Below are 14,655 nucleotides of genomic sequence, written 5' to 3'. Positions count from 1 at the left end.
TAACACAGACTTCTACTCAGCGAACAGAAAGAAGGCAGATGCCCGTAAAACGAGCACACTTTTCTGACCACCCTGCATACAGTTGCCTTACTCAAGTGTCTCCGACATTGTACAAAAAACTTCCATTTGCAAAGAAACGCAGCGCAACACACAATATCTGCTGGGATGTGAGAGCATGACTATGATTGGTAATGTTGCAGATGTAAGGACGGATTAGGTTGTGTAGATGATGGACTGTGACGTGAAACGGTACCGCTCAAAAAGATAATTGTCTGGAAATGCTAAAACATCTATGCGCGGTCTGATAACCATCTCCCGACGAATATTTAATTCTCTGCGCAGTAATGCTGAATCCACGGGATCGTTATCAAAAGGACATGCCATGTTAGTGAAGAAAGTCGCCACCTACTGTGCCTAATGGACTTCTAATATACTGACTCTGATTGTTTTTTTTTAAATGACAGACGGCAGAACTAGGCTACGCCAAAACTCGCCTGCTGACTGAATGAATGAGGAAATCACATGGAGTGTGTGGCTCTGAAAGAGGGCGGAGACAGAGAGAAACTCGAGGTTCATTGAGAAAAACCTGGTCCCGACCAGGTTAGGTTCATAGAGTCTGTTACTACGGTAACTGACCGAGAGCTTAAGTTACTTCTCTCTCTCTGAAACAGGCTAGAGTTACTCCTCTTTCTCTGGTTTGAGTTACCTCCCTTTTTGAAACGGAAAACTCAGAGTTTCCCTCATTTCAGGGTTAACAGACTCTGAGTTTTCACTAAACCTGCTTTGTGAAACGGACCCCAGGAGAACTGCTCATTCCTACAACATACAGGCATTGTGCTGAAATTTTCAAACAGACCAAAAGGAGCGTGTGACACTGTTGCATCGGTCTTTCACTAAGATAGAGCTGTAAGATCGAGCTGACCCACTCTTAATAGTCTTCTTAGCGACCAAACGCTCACAGATCCAGCCGCGGCAGGCAGATTAATATTACACTAAGCAAGGAGACGTTAAAACAGTGCGCACCGTATGTATTTTGATCTATTTTATACTTCAGATTTATATTGTTTAGCATTAATTGGTGCAATTTTGCACTCAGCCCGGAGGTGCAGTGACTGGCTGCGCTGCATTTTTACGCGAGGTGGTGGGAGACGGCACCGGCCTCAGCAAGGCATCTGTGGTGCGAAATTGCACCAGGTTGCCCTCCGGATGTGTGGAGACACTAGTTGATGAGGCGTTGTATCTCAGCCGGTACTTCATATGGACAGCCCAGTCTGACAGCACATCGAGTGGGCTGAAGTGCTGATGCACAAATGCATTTACATATGCGGTTTGGCTTCGCACACAGTGACGCTATTGGTTAGCAGCGAGAATATGCTGTAAAGCAGCCATGGTATCTCACACATGTGTGATGTGGCAACGCCTTTATATCGAGTAGCGGGTGCAGCGTCCCTTGATGAGGTTCCAGCTGAGGTCAGTTACACCTGTCAGTTGCCTGATATGTGAATGTTGCAGGTTTGGAGGGTGAATGTGTTTCTGTTGCGCCCTGACACATTTTTTGGATGCGGTAAACTATCTGATATGTGCATGCAGATGTGGGATATGTGTGGACAAATTATGATAAATGATAGTCATGATGATTCATTTTATTTGTGTGCCTGATGTGCACAGCACATACAGGAACACACTTGTTATTCCTCATACTTATTTTTCGTCTAATTATTTTTCTTCTGCCAGATTTCGGTGCGTAACTTGTGCCACAGCTTTGAGCGCACACAGGGTCTTCATAAAACATTCTTAGTGAAAGACCGTTGCAACTCCAAGCCAGGACACGCTGGACAGTCACGTAGCGTCACTTTTCCCCTCCGGACAACACAGCAGCAACTACAGCTCCGGTCAGGAGAGAGTGTCTTGATAACGCGGCGCACACTCTCTCCTGACCGGAGCTGTAGTTGGTAGTCATGCTGCTGTGCTGTCCGGAGGGGAAAAGTGACGCCCTATGGGCCCTAGGCGTTTTTGGGGTATTTTTTACTGCCTTTACTTTTAAGCTCATATGACAGTCATTAAAAAGGCTACAAACACACGCTATATCTTGTTTTTTTTAGGACAATCTGGGCTAACCAGATTTGCCATCATTCCATGTCCTTCTATGTGCATGTATTTTATATAAATTTTTATATCAATGAAAAAAACAAATCCGTGTGACTAAATTCTTACATTTTCTACATGTATCTCACCATAGCAAGTTGGAAAAAGACATATTCTACCATATATGAAGAGGGGAGACTCTCTGGAATCTGGCAATATAAGAACCATGATGCTGGGACATTCTGTCACTTCACAGCTGTCCAAAACATGTTTGTGCCAGGCGGACAGGATTGCCAGTATTTTTTCATTATTGCAAGAAATTCCATTGACTCATTCACAAGTCAAAAATGTGTTTTATCTGAAAGAAACATGCAATATTTATCAATCAATCAATACATTTTATTTATAAAGCCCAATATCACAAATCTCAATTTGCCTCACAGGGCTTTACAGCATACAACATCCCTCTGTCCTTTGGACCCTCACAGCAGATAAGGAAAAACTCCCCCAAAAAAACCCTTTAACGGGGGAAAAAAACGGTAGAAACCTCAGGAAGAGCAACTGAGGAGGGATCCCTCTTCCAGGACGGACAGACGTGCAATAGATGTCGTACAGAACAGATCAACATAATAAATTAACAGTAATCATCTAAGATCATAGAAAAATAGTCAACCAAGTGCAATGATGTCCTCCAAGATAAAATTTGATACTTTGTTTGCAGTAAACAAAGTTTGTTGTTGTTGGTGGGGGGGCACATGTCCCCCTCAATGTATATGGTGACTACAGCCCTGTCAGCATGCATAATTAGGCTGCAGTTGTCTGGGTGCGCAAAGGTGAAGTGGCTGGTCTTCTCATACAAAGTTTGATGGAGTGTCAACTGGACTGGACAATATGGAGATATTTGCATCTTGAAAGCCGGACTACAAATGTGGATAGACAGGGAGAAACACACACAAGCCTAAGACGTGGTAAGATACGATATTCCTCACTATATAAAGTGACTGATAACAAGATCTGTATAATGGATTGTAAAGAAATTCATCAGGTTTTTATGTTGTAGACAATTAATCTGGATTCATAGCGTGATGGGATGACAGCACAATGATGTGTGTGGTATCATTGGAAAGCTCTGCTCCTGCGCTTTCATGTGATATGCGTGGCATTTATGTGCGATGCTGCATTCGCGAGTAATCCATCCAACAGTAATGTGTGTGCAGAGCTGCATGAAAGCTTTGTTATTCATGATTTTAGTGTAACTTTATCATTTTTTGTCGCTGTGAAAACATTGGACTACTGACAAGTGCTTGGTCTTGCTGTGATTCTGCTGTTTCACGTGATATGTGTGGCTTCTCGCTATGACGCACGGTTGCGGAGAAAATCAATAGATAACAGGTGTGAATTTGGACGCACGAAGGCCCAATCCCAAACCGGCCCCTATCCCCTCGCCCTATTCACTCCCCCTCCGTTTGCGCGGTCACACTGAGCTTCGCCATATTAAAGGCCATCCCAAACCAATTATCGCTGAGTGCAAGTGGACTGCTCAGCCCTTAGATAGCGAGTGTGCATCAGTGCAGACTTCTGATGAGCCCAGCAGGAAGCGCAACATCACAATGGAGGAAACAACGTACAAATGTAAGAGTTCCGTCTTTCTACTTTGTAAAAAATTTTGGATCAAACACACATATTTGTTTTCCTCACACTGACTTTACAGTCTCAAACAAACTCACAGAATGTTTGGTGTCAAAAGATGAAAACCTCCACGTTCATAAACTATTTAAAACTGTCTAAAAAATTCCTCATCCAATTCTCATGATTTTTTAAAAAAAAAAAAAAAAAATTCTGTGTTCACAGGGACAGAAGAAAAAACAAAGCAGTTAATCGATCTACGGATTAAAAATTAGAAGGTATTTCAGTTAAACCGGAAGGCCATCCGGTTTAACTGAAATACCTTCCGTTTTGACTGAAATGACTTCCGTTTTAACTGAAATCATCTCACACACACTACTGAAATGCCCTCATATACACAACTGAAATCGTCTCACACACACTACTGAAATGCCCTCATATACACAACGGAAATCGTCTCACACACACTACTGAATTGCTCTCATCTAACCAACTGAAATCCTCTCACACACCATACTGAATTACTCTTATATAATATACTGAAATCCTCTAATTTGTGTGAGATAATAGAGCACATAAAGCTTGTATATGGAAACCATGAATTTTATTTTTGGATGTGGAGGCACTTCAGATTTGACTTGGGACTAGGCAAAGGGCAAGCAAATTTCAGACTGTCAAATTACGGTGGGGGCTTTGTTTAAGGTTTTTGTGAAGCAGGGATGATTGTGCTTGTATATATATTTTTGTCTATTATCTTAATATTTCTGTTCTCTTTTACTGTCTGATTTTCTTACTCATTTTGTTTGTCTATCTACCTGCCCAGGGACTACGGGTGGAAAATAGTGATTTTGCTAAAACCTGGTATAATACATTTACATGTTTTTTGTGTATTGTCCCTGTTTAAATAAAGATACATTATTATTATTATTATTCCACAATTTTAAAATTCATAGCAAACTCAGATAAACAGCTATGCCACGTACAATGCGACTTTAATTTTAGCTTCTTAACAATTATTAGCTATTAATATAACGAGCACACTGTGGTTATGGAAAATGCGCTGGCAGACTTCAGACAAAGCAGCTGAAATGTAGTTTTTCATGCTACGTTTGTGCTTGTTGAACAAGTGGTTTGATAAATGACTTATTGGCATTTTACTCATTAAGGTTTTATTGCACTTACAGTTGTCATATTATAACATAAATTATAACATTAGTTATAACAGTCTAGTTATAAATTATTAGTGCTGTACATTGTGATTTAGTAATTACTGCATTAAAGCAGTTACAACACAAGAGATACAACACAACTCTGAGGAGCAACTGACAGAGTCGAGATGCTATCGTAGCATCATTAGGCTTGTTTGAGATGAGCCAGGCCTGCGTAGAATCGATCACCAGCGATCAGCGCACAATGCATGCCGGTTAGATTTGTGTCTGACTTGATCATGACTTGCTCTGACGTCATGCACACTTGAGCAACGATAACCTCATGAGATCGAGGCGGACACAGTTTTCTGAGCCAGGCGTCGCAGTTGCTCTCCACCAACTGCAAGACCCAGGGCATGATGGGAAACGCCTGGTTCTCACCTGATCTAACAGATGATTGGTTTAGATCTTGACTCGCTGCTACTGGAGACTGATGCTGGATTGGACTGGACACTGGTGAGAAATGAGTGTTTATGGATGTGTTAATTAATTCAACCAGGCGGAATTAAACACAGAGATTGATGAATGATTGTACCTGTTCATTAAACAGGTCAGGGTTGATGATGATGATGATGATGATGATGATGATGATGATGATGAAGATGTGGATGAAGAACACGGAGATCAACTGAAATGGATGGCGAGCTACCCAGAAATGTGAAGGAGAAATAGCAGCTAAGACACACACACAGGCCGCAAGCCTGGCTGACAACCAGGTGGTGTGGTAGAACTTTCCTTCACCATTTAGCCTGTTACCCATTTACTTAAGTGACTAGTAGCAATTATTTCCTGGAGTTGTGCAATATTATTATACTTGAATCATGGTTATTAAGGTATTTATTAATCACTGAGTATTTGCGTGAAACTGGTATTGGGAAATGTATTTTGCAATGAGTATTTAACTGAATGAGTGTGTTCTGACTGAGTTGATTCACCTCAGCTAAATTTAAAGCTGCCTTGAGAACTGTGAACATTCCTGATAGTATACTATGATTTATTGCATTGAACTTTTGTAAATATTTTCCCTCTAAAAGGCCTTTATTTTGGTTAATCACTTTCTTTAATTATCATTTATTCACTTTAAAGTTCTGTTGTATATATCTTGTCAATACACATTTCATCTTTGCAATTCTGTCGTGTGTGCCTCGTCAATTCTCCTCAGCTCCCAGAGTCGAACCTCCTGTTACCACTAGTCCATCAACAGGTTAATTCTGGTATCCTCCAATTCTGATAGTCAGTTGGGTATCTTAAGTGCTACACAGGTCTGCTCAGCTCATGTATATACTGCAGCAAGTTGATATGATGCTGATTTACATGAGAATTCATGTCACATTGAGGTTGAACCATGAATAGAAATCACAAATCACATGTAGAACAGTTTAATGTCATAATTAAAACAACTGGAGAGACTGTGTACAAACTGATATATGAGTCTGAGAACATTTTAAGAAATGTGAATTAGATCTAACGAGATGTAAGTGTTTCTGTGACTTTCTGTAAAGTTGGTCCACACTCCAACATAGCTGACGGTGATAATGCACCTCGAACGCTAACTGCTTCCCGCAATTAAGCAAAAAGAAGACGAAGACTGAAGGCTGCTGGAAACTGTCCAACTTGACCACAGCTTTTTGTCTCTGCCCCCTGCTGCTGCTGCCACCTGATCTCGTCTGCTTCCCAGGGAGGCGCAGTTCACCCAGAACAAGCCTATTATCTTGCTTTATTGCTGCTTTGCCAGCTACTGCTGCTACGAATAAAATGTCTACACACAAAACAGCATTTTAATGTTAACACTGGACAACATACCTCTATATTAGGCTTTCTTTTCCTCCTCATCTTCCCTGTTTGTTCCTTGCGTAAGTCTTGGAGCTTTTTCCATTATGAAATAAAATGTGAAAATAGATATCTGCCTCTTGACAGTCTAGCAATCTCTCTGACACTGTGATGCGCACCAAACACCAACTTTCAGTTTGCACAGTAGAAACACAGGTCAGGGCAGATGAAAAAATGTTTATTTCCTTCGTTGTTCATTTGTTATTGCAATGAAGAAAAATAAAATGTATTTATTTTTTCCTTTTAGGGCAATGAGTGCCCAACAGACAGTGGCACCGTATGCTACTGCCTATGAGGCAGGTCTAAGACCTGCTGTGAACTCCGCTGTGTTTCTAAGAGTATTTCAGTCGTATGTATGAGAGTGTTTCAACTGTGTATTTAAAACGCATTTCAGTTGTCTGTGTGAGAAGATTTCAGTAGTGTATGTAAGAGCATTTCAGTAGTGTGTGTGAGAGCATTTCAGTAGTGTATATGAAAGTGTTTCAGTTGTGTGAGAGAGCATTTCAGTAGTGTATACGAAAGTGTTTAAGTAGTGTATGTAAGAGCATTTCAGTAGTGTATATGAAAGCGTTTCAGTAGTGTGTGTGAGAGCATTTCAGTAGTGTATATGAGAGCGTTTCAGTAGTGTGTGTGAGAGCATTTCAGTAGTGTATATGAGAGCGTTTCAGTAGTGTGTGTGATAGAGCATTTCAGTAGTGTATATGAGAACGTTTCAGTAGTGTGTCTGTGAGAGCATTTCATTAGTGTATATGACAGCGTTTCAGTAGTGTGTGTGAGAGCATTTCAGTAGTGTATATGAGAGCGTTTCAGTAGTGTGCGTGAGAGCATTTTACTTGTATATGTGAGGGCATTTCAGTAGTGTATATGAGAGCATTTCACATGTGTGTGTAAGAGTGTTTCAGTAGTGTATGCGAGCGAATAATTTTTCAGTAGTGTGTGTGAGAGTGTTTCAGTAGTGTATTTAAGAGCATTTCACATGTGTGTGAAAGGTAATTCTGAATAATGTCCCTGGCGGCCCCGCATACATACTGATAAACCCCACACACTGTTGTAGCCTGTTATATGGCACGTTAGGACTTTCAGACACAGCCAGGGACTGTGTTAATTAACACTGCTAAACTTGCAAAGCTAAACAAGTCATTTATCACAGTGAAATAAAGACGGTTGTCTCCAATGACAGCTAATCCAACAAGTTTATTAATCACCAGAAGATGCCGTTGAAGGTGTCCTTAAAGTTTTGTGGTCCATTACGGATTAAAGTTAATGTTAAATTACATTGTTTATGTCCTGGGCGCGGATGTGCTAACGTTAGCTGCAGCTGCTGCTATGGGGGACGTTAATAAACTGCACTCATTAGCTTTTGGATAACCGCATATAGTGTTTGGTGCCTTCGGCAGCTTTGCATTTCACATTACACAAACAGGAGCGAGTGCTGCCTGCGTTGGGTTTTGAAAATTTCCGGCCGTTTTCGGCTCTCTGGTACTTATTGCTCCCCGCTGCTAGCTCGAACAGTTGTCGCTGTCTCTCACCCTGTGCCCTCCCGGATGACACGCGCCATCAGACGCGCCGCATGTGTGTTTTCACGTCGCACCCTTTGCATTAGCTAATTGCAACGTTTCAAATCGCGATTTCTGAAATTCTTATAATAGTTCAGCCAGCCGTCATGGACCACCGGCCATTCTGTGATTCTCCAGAAAAGTCAACATGTCCAGTCAGCACTGGATACTAACGTTACAATAAGCAAACATCACCAGACAGATAAAATGTAGTTCAACTTACCATGTAATTTGCTCAATATAGTGCAGGACTCAGATGGATGACCCTCGATTTGCTCCCAAAGTGCAGGATTCTCGTGGATAATCCTCAAAAATAACGTCCATGCCTTCCCGACTGTTTCATCTGTCTCCCATGGAAATACAGTAGTGTTCTCTTTTGGAGCGGCTTCTTTGCCATGAACTCTACATCACTCCCAGAATGCAACTTTATTAACAGTATTTTACAATATTTTATGGAAAACGGCAAGCTGCCTATAATATTTCCCAGAATGCAATGTTTTGTACAGTATCTTACTGTTTTATTGGAAAACAGTAGGTTACTGTCAGGATTTGGCTGTTTTTTCACAGCATTTTGTTACAGTCCAGGACCCCACCCCATATCCTTTTGCCAAATGTCAGAAAATAGTAATAAAAAAATGCATGTATGTATGTATATATATGTATATTTATATTTACATTATATATTTACTTTAACAGATATATATATATATATATATATATATATATATATATATATATACAGTACAGGCCAAAAGTTTGGACACACCTTCTCATTCAATGCGTTTTCTTTATTTTTATGACTATTTACATTGTAGATTCTCTCTGAAGGCATCAAAACTATGAATGAACACGTGGAGTTATGTATTTAACAAAAAAAAGGTGAAATAACTGAAAACATGTTTTATATTCTAGTTTCTTCAAAATAGCCACCCTTTGCTCTGATTACTGCTTTGCACACTCTTGGCATTCTCTCCATGAGCTTCAAGAGGTAGTCACCTGAAATGGTTTCCACTTCACAGGTGTGCCTTATCAGGGTTAATTAGTGGAATTTCTTGCTTTATCAATGGGGTTGGGACCATCAGTTGTGTTGTGCAGAAGTCAGGTTAATACACAGCCGACAGCCCTATTGGACAACTGTTAAAATTCATATTATGGCAAGAACCAATCAGCTAACTAAAGAAAAACCAGCGGCCATCATTACTTTAAGAAATGAAGGTCAGTCAGTCCGGAAAATTGCAAAAACTTTAAATGTGTCCCCAAGTGGAGTCGCAAAAACCATCAAGCGCTACAACCAAACTGGCACACATGAGGACCGACCCAGGAAAGGAAGACCAAGAGTCACCTCTGCTTCTGAGGATAAGTTCATCCGAGTCACCAGCCTCAGAAATCGCAAGTTAACAGCAGCTCAGATCAGAGACCAGATGAATGCCACACAGAGTTCTAGCAGCAGACCCATCTCTAGAACAACTGTTAAGAGGAGACTGCGCCAATCAGGCCTTCATGGTCAAATAGCTGCTAGGAAACCACTGCTAAGGAGAGGCAACAAGCAGAAGAGATTTGTTTGGGCCAAGAAACACAAGGAATGGACATCAGACCAGTGGAAATCTGTGCTTTGGTCTGATGAGTCCAAATTTGAGATCTTTGGTGCCAACCGCTGTGTCTTTGTGAGACGCAGAAAAGGTGAACGGATGGATTCCACATGCCTGGTTCCCACTGTGAAGCATGGAGGAGGAGGTGTGATGGTGTGGGGGTGTTTTGCTGGTGACACTGTTGGGGATTTATTCAACATTGAAGGCACACTGAACCAGCATGGCTACCACAGCATCCTGCAGCGACATGCCATCCCATCCGGTTTGCGTTTAGTTGGACGATCATTTATTTTTCAACAGGACAATGATCCCAAACACACCTCCAGGCTGTGTAAGGGCTATTTGACCAAGAAGGAGAGTGATGGAGTGCTGCGGCAGATGACCTGGCCTCCACAGTCACCGGACCTGAACCCAATCCAGATGGTTTGGGGTGAGCTGGACTGCAGAGTGAAGGCAAAGGGGCCAACAAGTGCTAAACACCTCTGGGAACTCCTTCAAGACTGTTGGAAAACCATTTCAGATGACTACCTCTTGAAGCTCACTGAGAGAATACCAAGAGTGTGCAAAGCAGTAATCAGAGCAAAGGGTGGCTATTTTGAAGAAACTAGAATATAAAACATGTTTTCAGTTATTTCACCTTTTTTTTGTTAAATACATAACTCCACGTGTTCATTCATAGTTTTGATGCCTTCAGTGAGAATCTACAATGTAAATAGTCATGAAAATAAAGAAAACGCATTGAATGAGAAGGTGTGTCCAAACTTTTGGCCTGTACTGTATATCTGTTAAAGTTCCCCACAGTCCATGTCTATTTTTGTCTAACTGTCCCAAACCAAAAGATATAAAGATATACAGTGAATCATCTAGTTCCACAAATAAAAACAATAAATCATTACATTGAGAAGCTAAAACAAGCTTTTTTTTTTTTCTACATCTTTGCTTAATAAAAAAACAGTTATTCAGTTATCAAAGTAGTGGCTTATTGATCTTCTGTCGACTGACTTAATCAAATAATTGACTGACCCAGCTTATTTTGTTTTATCTGAATAAGTTTTAGAGGCTTGAGGAGGTAAAATACCAAAATCCAAAAATAAATAAAGCAGAAATTATAGGAAAGCTTTTAAAAAATAACAAAAAGCAAAAAATGTACGTCAACAATTAACATGTATCAACAATAATAAAGTGTGTTATTACTGTGATTCTTACATTATTCATAAAATGTCTTGAATGACCCCGCTGTTTCAGATTATTAGATTAGATTAGCTTTATTAATCCCCATGGGGAAACTGATTTACCACCAGGTCACAAAACAAAACAAACAGTCAACAAACACAACAAGTTTATGACTGAGTTGTTGGTTTTATTATGTGTTGTTTTGTGAATAATCAACTTACTATAATCTTAGTCATAATTCTAGTCCTGGTTAAAACCGACAATACATTCAGATTTTTATGGTTCTCATTTAAAGAGTAGCAATGCCATGTCCTTTTCTGTGTTTCAGGCTGTTCCCAGACAGACAACAGAGACCTGCACAAAGATAACCAACTTTCAGAGCTGCCAGACTAGAGAGCCAGACACAGTAGCCAGGGAATTTTAACTTTAAAATTGTCTGTAAGTGACCTGAAATATCATTACCACAGTTGTTATTTTTGTCTGTTAATATCTGTCTAATTAATGTTTTGTAATCAACATGGCAGTGGCAATTGTAAATTTACCTGTATTACATCTGAATGACATTTTATTATGGAGATTATTGAAAGTCGTGAGGTATGTGTTTAAAGCCTTGATTACACAGATAATGTGTAATGTATATACACTGTGGGCTTTGTCAAAAAACTAAATAATTTATAGGCCCTATTATTACTTTGATTCAACCACTTTACCTGATTTATAAAGGGACCTCTGGAACACTCTGGAATTCATCTTCAGGATTATCGGTCACTTAAAAAATGCTGAACAATTACATTAGACAGCAAATGATGAGTGAACACTAATATCACAAATGTGACATTTTGTTGAATGCAATTAAGTTTATAAAAAATAAAAACTTTTTTGTAGTTTGTGTTTTATTGACTGAATACATATTGATAACTGGCACCTAACACAAAAGAAAATTCACACAAGATGAACTAAAGAACACATTTAATTAATGGCACTTAAGTCAATCAACATTAAAGAAGTATAAAGTCAGGACATTTTAACTCATTTTACAACAACCACTAACAGGGCTTGCCTTTACTATGAACATAGTAATTTAAAATTAAATTTATCAAATCTGTGACAGATTTGCACAGCCAAAATTAACATAAAAGTTTATTGGGGCAGCCTACCAACATAATATTGGCCCCACCCAGAACAACCCTTTTAATCATTTGTATAAAACATTTCTCTTGCTTATAATTTGAATAGAACTCATAATAACTCTGAGTAGAATTAAAACCACAGAACGCACTGCTGGTACTTAAAAAGCTTTCAAGTTATGTGATGTGAGGGGCCAGCCACATGCCTTTGAAACCGTCGCAATGAAAAAAAAGTTACCTCTGGGTTCTACTGAACATTAACACATCAATGTCTGAGGGGCTGTGGCGCATGAAAGACACACTAATAAGAGCACAAGCAGACAGCTATGAATTAACATGACAGCCATTATTGCTCTTTTTTAATGTATAAAACTTTCACCCCGAATGATATTGTCAAACACATACCCATAACTGACAACTGGCCTCTGGATTTGCTATAACATTACCAGATATAACACTGCCAGCAAACTCAGCAGCCTTTGAGCCACACAGTATGTTTACATTGCTCAGATATGAATTTGCTGATATATGATATAACCACAAGTTATATAGGGGCCGGGCAGCCTAAGCTGCCAGGACCCTATTCTTATCCTGCATGTTGTTGTTCTTCTTCTTCTTTCTTCTTCTTCTGAGGAAATCCTACTTCCCATGTGTGAAAAATCACCAAACTTTGCACAAAGGTCCAGTCCCATGCCAGATTGCCTCAGCTGCAAAAACAGGCCAATAGTCCTGATGGTGGCGCTACAGCAAGCCTCTAAAGTTCAAAATTTTGAAAATTCACAACAAATCAACCATATGTGCTACAGATTTGCAACTTTCACCAAAAATGTAGCCTCAATATTGAAGAAACTTTTGTACATTTAAACCTATTGCAAATTATGAAGTCCATCACTCAAAAACTGTAAAACTTATTAAACCTATCTCCTCCCACAATTTTGCTCAATTGACACCAAACTTGCTACAGAGCATCTTCAGACTGTCCTACACAAGCGAACCACACAGATTTTTGATTTATTGAAAATTGAGCCTACAGTGCATCAAAATGTTTGACTGTAAACGGTATTGTAAACATACACTTGCAAATTCTTACTAAATACATTTTCAATGTTCATTAAAAAAATGACAAAATTTTGGAGTCATGGTAGATGATGTTTGGAAAATATCAGAATTTTATCTCAAAAACTTAATTTTTTACAGCATTTTGAATTTTGCTCTCATGCGAACAATTGGAGTCAATGCAAAAATGGCATTTTTAAACATCAGTTTTTCACTTATGGAGCCAATAAATCATTGTTAAAAACAAATTACCAACATCTCCATGCTGTCTAGATGCAATTTGTGTATTTTCGGATATTTGTCTTAATAACTGAATTTTTGACAGCCGTTTGAAATCTGCCTTTACACACTAACAACTGCTGTCTTGCACACAGGTGACTGGCTTAGTCAATTTGTGAAGCTACATGTGACATTTCCGTTTGCCAATTAGCTCAGTGAGAGAGGATGGTTCTTGGTGTTGAAGATTGTGAGTTCAAGCCTCAGCTTGTGCAACATTTCCATATGAGAAATCTACCCAAACTTTTCATAAAGGTCCAGTCCCATGCCAGATGTCCTCAACTGGAAACACAAGACAATAGTCCTGATGGTGGCGCTACAGCAAGCCTCTAAATTTCAAAACTTTGAAAATTCATAACAAATCAACCATATGTGCTACAGCTTTGGAACTTTCACTTTGAAATTTGCTTTTCCATGGCATGGACGGCTGCTGTCTGGCACCCTGATGCTTAGCTTAGTCAATTTGTGAAGCCACACATGAACTGTCACTTGCCAATTAGCTCAGTGAGATAGAAGACGGACCTCAGTCTCAGAAGTCGTGAGTTCAAGCCTCAGCTAAGGCAGAATGGACATTCTAATGTGAAAGTCCTATGTTCAGGCATCATGCTATGTGGATTAGAGACTATTAAGGTTAAAATAATTATGATCCAGGTAGTTTCGCGGAGAGACAAATACTCTTAATCAACACTTTTCCCCGTTTATTTGGCTTAGCTATCAGTCAATATGCAGAGTCTATCCAATAGCTACTTTTACATTTTAAAAAAATGTTTTCATTTTTGTCACCATGGATAATGTTTAGCTTTAAGTTAGATCAGGTCAGTTTGTTCATAATTGCTAGCAGTTAATGTTATTCTTACTTTCTTGTTCTTGAGTTTTTTCTTTCCTTTGTATATTATGAGTCTGATCACTTCAGCCACTCATCCACAATTTGAAGAGCATGCCATAATTATATGATGTAACTTCTATGTTGTGATATGCTTTGTTTTAGTGTGTGTGTATTACATTTTTCACATGGGCTTTTACATATACCACACATTCAGTGTTTTATGATGAAATTAATTATGACTTCTTATCAGTATAATGAGATAGAAGAAGTTTTAAACATATACCGCAGAGTTGTCTCTTGCTA

This window comes from Epinephelus lanceolatus, chromosome 14 (assembly GCF_041903045.1).
Source record: "Epinephelus lanceolatus isolate andai-2023 chromosome 14, ASM4190304v1, whole genome shotgun sequence".
Lineage (NCBI taxonomy): Eukaryota > Metazoa > Chordata > Actinopteri > Perciformes > Serranidae > Epinephelus > Epinephelus lanceolatus.
Note: the sequence above shows the minus strand (reverse complement) of the source record.